We start from the raw sequence: 10,000 nt of genomic DNA, 5'->3' as shown, positions 1-10,000 counted from the left end.
GTCCAGCAGCTGATGGCGGGGTGCAGGAGCAGCAGCCAGCCTCCAGCAGCTGATGGCGGGGTGGAGGAGCTGCAGCCAGCCTCCAGCAGCCAGCCTCCAGCTAGTGATGGCGGGGTGGAGAAGCAGGCAGCCTCCGTCAGCTGATGGCGGGGTGGAGGAGCAGAAGCCAGCCTCCAGCAGCTGATGGCGGGGTGCAGGAGCTGCAGCCAGCGTCCAGCAGCTGATGGTGGGGTGGAGGAGCTGCAGCCAGCCTCCAGCAGCCAGCCTCCAGCTAGTGATGGCGGGGTGGAGAAGCAGGCAGCCTCCGTCAGCTGATGGCGGGGTGGAGGAGCAGAAGCCAGCCTCCAGCAGCTGATGGCGGGGTGCAGGAGCTGCAGCCAGCGTCCAGCAGCTGATGGTGGGGTGGAGGAGCTGCAGCCAGCGTCCAGCAGCTGATGGTGGGGTGGAGGAGCTGCAGCCAGCCTCCAGCAGCCAGCCTCCAGCAGCTGATGGCGGGGTGCAGGAGCAGCAGCCAGCCTCCAGCAGCTGATGGCGGGGTGCAGGAGCAGCAGGCAGCCTCCAGCAGCTGATGGCGGGGTGGAGGAGCAGAAGCCAGCCTCCAGCAGCTGATGGCGGGGTGCAGGAGCTGCAGCCAGCGTCCAGCAGCTGATGGTGGGGTGGAGGAGCTGCAGCCAGCGTCCAGCAGCTGATGGTTGGGTGGAGGAGCAGCAGCCAGCCTCCAGCAGCCAGCCTCCAGCTAGTGATGGCGGGGTGGAGAAGCAGGCAGCCTCCATCAGCTGATGGCGGGGTGGAGGAGCAGAAGCCAGCCTCCAGCTGGTGATGGCGGGGTGCAGGAGCTGCAGGCAGCCTCCAGCAGCTGATGGCGGGGTGCAGGAGCTGCAGGCAGCCTCCAGCAGCTGATGGCGGGGTGGAGGAGCTGCAGCCAGCGTCCAGCAGCTGATGGTGGGGTGGAGGAGCTGCAGCCAGCGTCCAGCAGCTGATGGTTGGGTGGAGGAGCAGCAGCCAGCCTCCAGCAGCTGATGGCGGGGTGCAGGAGCAGCAGCCAGCCTCCAGCAGCTGATGGCGGGGTGGAGGAGCTGCAGCCAGCCTCCAGCAGCCAGCCTCCAGCTAGTGATGGCGGGGTGGAGAAGCAGGCAGCCTCCATCAGCTGATGGCGGGGTGGAGGAGCAGAAGCCAGCCTCCAGCTGGTGATGGCGGGGTGCAGGAGCTGCAGGCAGCCTCCAGCAGCTGATGGCGGGGTGGAGGAGCTGCAGCCAGCCTCCAGCAGCCAGCCTCCAGCTAGTGATGGCGGGGTGGAGAAGCAGGCAGCCTCCATCAGCTGATGGCGGGGTGGAGGAGCAGAAGCCAGCCTCCAGCAGCTGATGGCGGGGTGCAGGAGGTGCAGGCAGCCTCCAGCAGCTGATGGCGGGGTGCAGGAGCAGCAGGCAGCCTCCAGCAGCTGATGGCGGGGTGCAGGAGCTGCAACCAGCCTCCAGCTGGTGATGGCGGGGTGGAGGAGCTGCAGCCAGCCTCCAGCAGCCAGCCCCCAGCAGCTGATGGCGGGGTGGAGGAGCAGAAGCCAGCCTCCAGCAGCTGATGGTGGGGTGCAGGAGCTGCAGCCAGCCTCCAGCAGCCAGCCTCCAGCTGGTGATGGCGGGGTGGAGGAGCAGCAGCAGACAGCCTCCAGCAGCCAGCCAGCCTCCAGGAGCTGATGGCGGTGTGTGGGAGCAGCAGCCAGCCTCCAGCGTTCAGCCAGCATCCATCAGCTGATGGCGGTGTGAAGGAGCTGCAGCCAGCCTCCAGCAGGTCATGGTGGGGTGGAGGAGCAGCAGCCAGCCTCCAGCAGCTGATGGCGGGTTGCAGGAGCTGCAGCCAGCCTCCAGCAAATGATGGCGGGGTGCAGGAGCTGCAGGCAGCCTCCAGCAGCTGATGGCGGGGTGCAGGAGCAGCAGGCAGCCTCCAGCTGCTGATGACGGGGTGCAGGAGCTGCAACCAGCCTCCAGCTGGTGATGGTGGGGTGGAGGAGCTGCAGCCAGCCTCGAACAGCTGATGGCAGGGTGCAGGAGCAGCAGCCAGCCTCCAGCAGCTGATGGCGGGGCGCAGGAGCTGCAGGCAGCCTCCAGCAGCTGATGGCGGGGTGCAGGAGCAGCAGCCAGCCTCCAGCTGGTGATGGCGGGGTGAAGGAGCTGCAGCCAGCCACCAGCAGCTGATGGCGGGGTGCAGGAGCTGCAGGCAGCCTCCAGCAGCTGATGGCGGGGTGCAGGAGCTGCAGGCAGCCTCCAGCAGCTGATGGCGGGGTGGAGGAGCTGCAGCCAGCGTCCAGCAGCTGATGGTGGGGTGGAGGAGCTGCAGCCAGCGTCCAGCAGCTGATGGTTGGGTGGAGGAGCAGCAGCCAGCCTCCAGCAGCTGATGGCGGGGTGCAGGAGCAGCAGCCAGCCTCCAGCAGCTGATGGCGGGGTGGAGGAGCTGCAGCCAGCCTCCAGCAGCCAGCCTCCAGCTAGTGATGGCGGGGTGGAGAAGCAGGCAGCCTCCATCAGCTGATGGCGGGGTGGAGGAGCAGAAGCCAGCCTCCAGCTGGTGATGGCGGGGTGAAGGAGCTGCAGGCAGCCTCCAGCAGCTGATGGCGGGGTGGAGGAGCTGCAGCCAGCCTCCAGCAGCCAGCCTCCAGCTAGTGATGGCGGGGTGGAGAAGCAGGCAGCCTCCATCAGCTGATGGCGGGGTGGAGGAGCAGAAGCCAGCCTCCAGCAGCTGATGGCGGGGTGCAGGAGGTGCAGGCAGCCTCCAGCAGCTGATGGCGGGGTGCAGGAGCAGCAGGCAGCCTCCAGCAGCTGATGGCGGGGTGCAGGAGCTGCAACCAGCCTCCAGCTGGTGATGGCGGGGTGGAGGAGCTGCAGCCAGCCTCCAGCAGCCAGCCCCCAGCAGCTGATGGCGGGGTGGAGGAGCAGAAGCCAGCCTCCAGCAGCTGATGGTGGGGTGCAGGAGCTGCAGCCAGCCTCCAGCAGCCAGCCTCCAGCTGGTGATGGCGGGGTGGAGGAGCAGCAGCAGACAGCCTCCAGCAGCCAGCCAGCCTCCAGGAGCTGATGGCGGTGTGTGGGAGCAGCAGCCAGCCTCCAGCGTTCAGCCAGCATCCATCAGCTGATGGCGGTGTGAAGGAGCTGCAGCCAGCCTCCAGCAGGTCATGGTGGGGTGGAGGAGCAGCAGCCAGCCTCCAGCAGCTGATGGCGGGTTGCAGGAGCTGCAGCCAGCCTCCAGCAAATGATGGCGGGGTGCAGGAGCTGCAGGCAGCCTCCAGCAGCTGATGGCGGGGTGCAGGAGCAGCAGGCAGCCTCCAGCTGCTGATGACGGGGTGCAGGAGCTGCAACCAGCCTCCAGCTGGTGATGGTGGGGTGGAGGAGCTGCAGCCAGCCTCGAACAGCTGATGGCAGGGTGCAGGAGCAGCAGCCAGCCTCCAGCAGCTGATGGCGGGGCGCAGGAGCTGCAGGCAGCCTCCAGCAGCTGATGGCGGGGTGCAGGAGCAGCAGCCAGCCTCCAGCTGGTGATGGCGGGGTGAAGGAGCTGCAGCCAGCCACCAGCAGCTGATGGCGGGGTGAAGGAGCTGCAGCCAGCCACCAGCAGCTGATGGCGGGGTGGAGGAGCTGCAGCCAGCGTCCAGCAGCTGATGGTTGGGTGGTGGAGGAGCAGCAGCCAGCCTCCAGCAGCTGATGGCGGGGTGCAGGAGCAGCAGCCAGCGTCCAGCAGCTGATGGTTGGGTGGAGGAGCAGCAGCCAGCCTCCAGCAGCTGCTGGCGGGGTGCAGGAGCAGCAGCCAGCCTCCAGCAGCTGATGGCGGGGTGCAGGAGCTGCAGGCAGCCTCCAGCAGCTGATGGCGGTGTGCAGGAGCTGCAGCCAGCCTCCAGCAGCTGATGGCGGGGTGCAGGGGCTGCAGGCAGCCTCCAGCAGCTGATGGCGGGGTGCAGGAGCTGCAACCAGCCTCCAGCTGGTGATGGCGGGGTGGAGGAGCAGCAGCCAGCCTCCAGCAGCCAGCCTCCAGCTGCTGATGGCGGGGTGGAGGAACAGAAGCCTCCAGCAGCTGATGGCAGGGTGCAGGAGCAGCAGCCAGCCTCCAGCTGGTGATGGCGGGGTGGAGGAGCTGAAACCTGGGTCGGACCTGGTCTGCAGCAGGGCCCATTACCACTCAGAAGCTGATGGCAGTGTGTGTTTAGGTCCCTGCGGGGTGGATGAGCTGAAACCTGGGTCAGACTTGGTGTGCAGCAGGGCTCAGCACCCTCCAGAAGCCGATGACAGTGTGTCTTTAACTCCCTGCCTGGTGGGAGAGCTGAAAGCTGGGTCGGACCTGGTCTTTAGCAGAGCTCAGCAGCCTCCAGAAGCTGATGGCAGTGTGTGTTTCATCCCCTGCGGGGTGGGAGAGCTGAAACGTGGGTCGGACCTGGTCTGCAGCAGGGCCCATCACCATCCAGAAGCTGACGGCGGTGTGTGTTTAAGTCCCTGCGGGGTGGGAGAGCCATAACCTGGGTCGGACCTGGTCTGCAGCAGAGCTCAGCAGCCTCCAGAACCTGATGGCAGTGTGTCTTTAATCCACTGCGGGGTGCAGGAGCTGAAACCTGGGTCGGACCTGGTCTGCAGCAGGGCTCAGCAGCCAGCAGAAGGTGACGGCAGTGTGTGTTTAGTTCCCTGCGGGGTGCAGGAGCTGAAACCTGGGTCGGACCTGGTCTGCAGCAGAGCTCAGCAGCCAGCAGAAGGTGATGGCAGTGTGTGTTTAAGTCCCTGCCTGGTGGGAGAGCTGAAACCTGGGTCGGACCTGGTCTATAGAAGAGCTCAGCAGCCTCCAGAAGCTGATGGCAGTGTGTGTGTTTTGGTCCCTGCGGGGTGCAGGAGCAGGAACCCGGGTCGGACCTGGTCTATAGCGGAGCTCAGCAGCCTCCAGCAGCTGATGGCAGTGTGTGTTTAATTCCCTGCCTGGTGGGAGAGCTGTAACCCGGGTCGGACTTGGTCTGCAGCAGGGCCCATCACCATCCAGAAGCTGATGGCAGTGTGTCTTTAATTCCCTGCGGGGTGGAGGAGCAGAAACCTGGGTCGGACCTGGTCTATAGCAGAGCTCAGCAGCCTCCAGAAGCTGATGGCAGTGTGTGTTCAAGTCCCTGCGGGGTGGGAGAGCTGAAACCTGGGTCGGACCTGGTCTATAGAAGAGCTCAGCAGCCTCCAGCAGCTGATGGCAGTGTGTGTTTAAGTCCCTGCGGGGTGGGAGAGCTATATCCCGGGTCGGACCTGGTCTATAGCAGAGCTCAGCAGCCTCCAGCAGCTGATGGCAGTGTGTGTTTAAGTCCCTGCGGGGTGGGAGAGCTGAAACCTCGGTCGGACCTGGTCTATGGCAGAGCTCAGCAGCCTCCAGAAGCTGATGGCAGCGTGCCTCTAAGTCCCTGCCTGGTGGGAGAGCTGAAACCTGGGTCGGACATGGTCTGCAGCAGGGCTCGGCAGCCTCCAGCAGCTGATGGCAGTGTGTCTTTAAGTCCCTGCCTGGTGGGAGAGCTGAAACCTGGGTCGGACCTGGTCTATAGCAGAGCTCAGCAGCCTCCAGCAGCTGATGGCAGTGTGTGTTTAAGTCCCTGCCTGGTGTGAGAGCTGAAACCTGGGTCGGACCTGGTCTATAGAAGAGCTCAGCAGCCTCCAGCAGCTGATGGCAGTGTGTCTTTAAGTCACTGCCTGGTGGGAGAGCTGAAACCTGGGTCGGACCTGGTCTATAGTAGAGCTCAGCAGCCTCCAGCAGCTGATTGCAGTGTGTGTTTAAGTCCCTGCCTGGTGGGAGAGCTGATATCCGGGTCGGACCTGGTCCACAGCAGGGCCCATCACCCTCCAGAAGCTGGTGGCAGTGTGTGTTTAAGTCCCTGCGGGGTGCAGGAGCAGAAACCTGGGTGGGACCTGGTCTGCAGCAGAGCTCGGCAGCCTCCAGCAGCTGATGGCAGTGAGTGTTTAAGTCCCTGCGGGGTGGGAGAGCTATATCCCGGGTCAGACCTGGTCTAAAGCAGGGCCCATCACCCTCCAGAAGCTGGTGGCAGTGTGTGTTTAAGTCCCTGCGGGGTGGAGGAGCAGAAACCTGGGTCGGACCCGGTCTACAGCAGAGCTCAGCAGCCCCCAGAAGCTGATGGCAGTGTGTGTGTGTGTGTGTGTGTTTAAGTCTCTGCCTGGTTGGAGAGCCGATACCTGGGTCGGACCTGGTCTGCAGCAGGGCTCAGCAGCCTCCAGAAGCTGATGGCAGTGTGTCTTTCATTCCCTGCGGGGTGCAGGAGCAGAAACCTGGGTCGGACCTGGTCTATAGCGGAGCTCAGCAGCCTCCAGCAGCTGATGGCAGTGTGTGTGTTAAAGACCCTGCGGGGTGGGAGAGCTGAAACCTGGGTCGGACCTGGTCTGCAGCAGGGCTCAGCAGCCCCCAGAAGCTGATGGCTGTGTGTGTTTAAGTCCCTGCGGGGTGGGAGAGCTGAAACCTGGGTCGGACCTGGCCCGCAGCAGGGCCCATCACCCTCCAGAAGCTGATGGCGGTGTGGGTTTAAGTCCCTGCGGGGTTGAGGAGCTGAAACCTGGGTCGGACCTGGTCTGCAGCAGGGCCCATCACCATCCAGAAGCTGATGGCTGTGTGTGTTTAAGTCCCAGGGGGGTGGGAGAGCCATAACCTGGGTCGGACCTGGTCTGCAGCAGGGCTCAGCAGCCTCCAGTTGCAGATGGCAGTGTGTGTTTAGTTCCCTGCGGGGTGCAGGAGCTGAAACCTGGGTCGGACCTGGTCTATAGCAGAGCTCAGCAGCCTCCAGAAGCTGATGGCAGTGTGTCTTCAATTCCCTGCGGGGTGCAGGAGCTGATACCTGGGTCGGACCTGGTCTGCAGCAGGGCCCATCACCATCCAGACGCTGATGGCAGTGTGTGTTTAAGTCCTAGTGGGCTGCAGGAGCTGAAACCTGGGTCGGACCTGCTCTATAGTAGAGCTCAGCAGCCTCCAGAAGCTGATGGCAGTGTGTCTTTAAGTCCCTGCGGGGTGGGATAGCTGAAACCTGGGTCGGACCTGGTCTGCAGCAGGGCCCATCACCATCCAGACGCTGATGGCAGTGTGTGTTTAAGTCCTAGTGGGCTGCAGGAGCTGAAACCTGGGTCGGACCTGCTCTATAGTAGAGCTCAGCAGCCTCCAGAAGCTGATGGCAGTGTGTCTTTAAGTCCCTGCGGGGTGGGATAGCTGAAACCTGGGTCGGACCTGGTCTGCAGCAGGGCCCATCACCCTCCAGAAGCTGTTGGCAGTGTGTCTTCCATTCCTAGTGGGGCAGGGGAGCAAAGACCTGGGCAGAGGAGCGCCTGTCTGCATCCGATCCGGCCCCTCAGCAGCCCGCCGTGAGCCTTAGAGAACCCCCCCCCCCCCCCAGCGGGCTCCAGGAACCGGGCCCTGCGTCGGACCCAGCTCAGTAAGGCCCTCCCTCGGGCCCTGCAGCAGGTGGCCCCGTCTATGCAGTCGAAAACCCCGCGAAAATCGGTGTAGAAACGCCCGAGAGGCGTGGTGCGGTTCCCCCGGCCGGTACCGGGTCCGGACCGGTCCGGAAGTCCACCCAGAACACTGCCTGGGGCTTCTGGGCGGCTCCCCAGGCGCAGGCAGTCGAAAACCGCGTGAAAATCGGTTCAGAATTGACAAAACGGCGACCTCGTCGCTCCAAAAACTAAGTCCAAACTAAGCCTTTCGCTTATCGCTTAACGCTTAAGGCGGTCGGCCTTATGGCCAGTAAATGAAAAGTGCCTGCGCCCCTGGAGGTTTTGGAAGGTGCGAGCGATGACCATGCTCGGGTTAGTAGGTGAGGCCATCGGAAAACCAGCGTGAGTTGGCGGGTTTGGGTGGCAATCTATTCCAGGCAGAGTCGACTATCTCTGGGCATCAATTTTGGGATTTTTCCGGCTCTGGTTCTGGGAGAAACGCAGGGGCAAAGTGCACGAGCCGCGGCCGATTTTGGTGGCCTGTCCCTGGGCACAAAGTCTGAGGAGTGTGGGCCTGGTTCTCCGAAAAATACCAGTCTGCTGGAGCTCACTCCCATGGCTCCAGGGGGCACGGCACACCCCCCGGTAGCCGACCAAAGTGCTCTACTCGGGCCAGACTCGGACCCACGACCCGGGGTGAGAACCACAACTACTGGTCATCCTTTTGACCTCCAGGGGGCGCGGCAGAGCCTCCCCAGTCCGACGCAAGTGCCCCACTTGGGCCATACTCAGACCCACGGCCCGGGGCGAGAACCACAACTACTGGTCATCCTTTAGACCTCCAGGGGGCCCGGCACAGCCTCCCTAGACCGACACAAGTGCTCCACTTGGGCTGTACTCTGACCCAAGTCCCGGTGCGAGAACCACAACTACTGGTCATCCTTTAGACCTCCAGGGGGCCCGGCACAGCCTCCCTAGGCCGACACAAGTGCTCCACTTGGGCTATACTCTGACCCAAGTCCCGGGGCGAGAACCACAACTACTGGTCATCCTTTTGACCTCATGGTCATCCTTTAGATCTCCAGGGGGCCCGGCACAGCCTCCCTAGGCCGACACAAGTGCTCCACTTGGGCTATACTCTGACCCAAGTCCCGGGGCGAGAACCACAACTACTGGTCATCCTTTAGACCTCCAGGGGGCACGGCACACCCCCCGGTAGCCGACCAAAGTGCTCTACTCGGGCCAGACTCGGACCCACGACCCGGGGTGAGAACCACAACTACTGGTCATCCTTTAGACCTCCAGGGGGCCCGGCACAGCCTCCCTAGTCCGACACAAGTGCTCCACTTGGGCTATACTCTGACCCAAGTCCCGGGGCGAGAACCACAACTACTGGTCATCCTTTAGACCTCCAGGGGGACCGGCACAGCCTCCCTAGACCGACACAAGTGCACCACTTGGGCCATACTCTGACCCAAGTCCCGGGGCGAGAACCACAACTACTGGTCATCCTTTTGACCTCATGGTCATCCTTTAGACCTCAAGGGGGCACGGCAGAGCCTCCCTAGTCCGACACAAGTGTCCCACTTGGGCTATACTATGACCCAAGTCCCGGGGCGAGAACCACAACTACTGGTCATCCTTTAGACCTCAAGGGGGCACGGCAGAGCCTCCCTAGTCCGACACAAGTGTCCCACTTGGGCCATACTCAGACCCACGGCCCGGGGCGAGAACCACAACTACTGGTCATCCTTTAGACCTCCAGGGGGCCCGGCACAGCCTCCCTAGTCCGACGCAAGTGCTCCACTTGGGCTGTACTCTGACCCAAGTCCCGGGGCGAGAACCACAACTAATGGTCATCCTTTAGACCTCCAGGGGGCACGGCACAGCCTCCCTAGTCCGACACAAGTGCTCCACTTGGGCTATACTCTGACCCAAGTCCCGGGGCGAGAACCACAACTACTGGTCATCCTTTAGACCTCCAGGGGGCACGGCAGAGCCTCCCTAGTCCGACACAAGTGTCCCACTTGGGCTATTCTCTGACCCAAGTCCCGGGGCGAGAACCACAACTACTGGTCATCCTTTAGACCTCCAGGGGGCACGACACAGCCTCCCTAGTCCGACCCAAGTGCTCCACTTGGGCTATACTATGACCCAAGTCCCGGGGCGAGAACCACAACTACTGGTCATCCTTTAGACCTCCAGGGGGCACGGCACAGCCTCCCTAGTCCGACACAAGTGCTCCACTTGGGCTATACTCTGACCCAAGTCCCGGGGCGAGAACCACAACTACTGGTCATCCTTTAGACCTCCAGGGGGCACGGCACAGCCTCCCTAGTCCGACACAAGTGCTCCACTTGGGCTATACTCTGACCCAAGTCCCGGGGCGAGAACCACAACTACTGGTCATCCTTTTGACCTCATGGTCATCCTTTAGACCTCCAGGGGGCCCGGCACAGCCTCCCTAGGCCGACACAAGTGCTCCACTTGGGCTATACTCTGACCCAAGTCCCGGGGCGAGAACCACAACTACTGGTCATCCTTTAGACCTCCAGGGGGCACGGCACAGCCTCCCTAGTCCG

This window comes from Nothobranchius furzeri, unplaced genomic scaffold, assembly GCF_043380555.1.
Source record: "Nothobranchius furzeri strain GRZ-AD unplaced genomic scaffold, NfurGRZ-RIMD1 Scf197, whole genome shotgun sequence".
Taxonomy (NCBI): Eukaryota; Metazoa; Chordata; class Actinopteri; order Cyprinodontiformes; family Nothobranchiidae; genus Nothobranchius; species Nothobranchius furzeri.
This window is presented reverse-complemented; position numbering follows the sequence as displayed.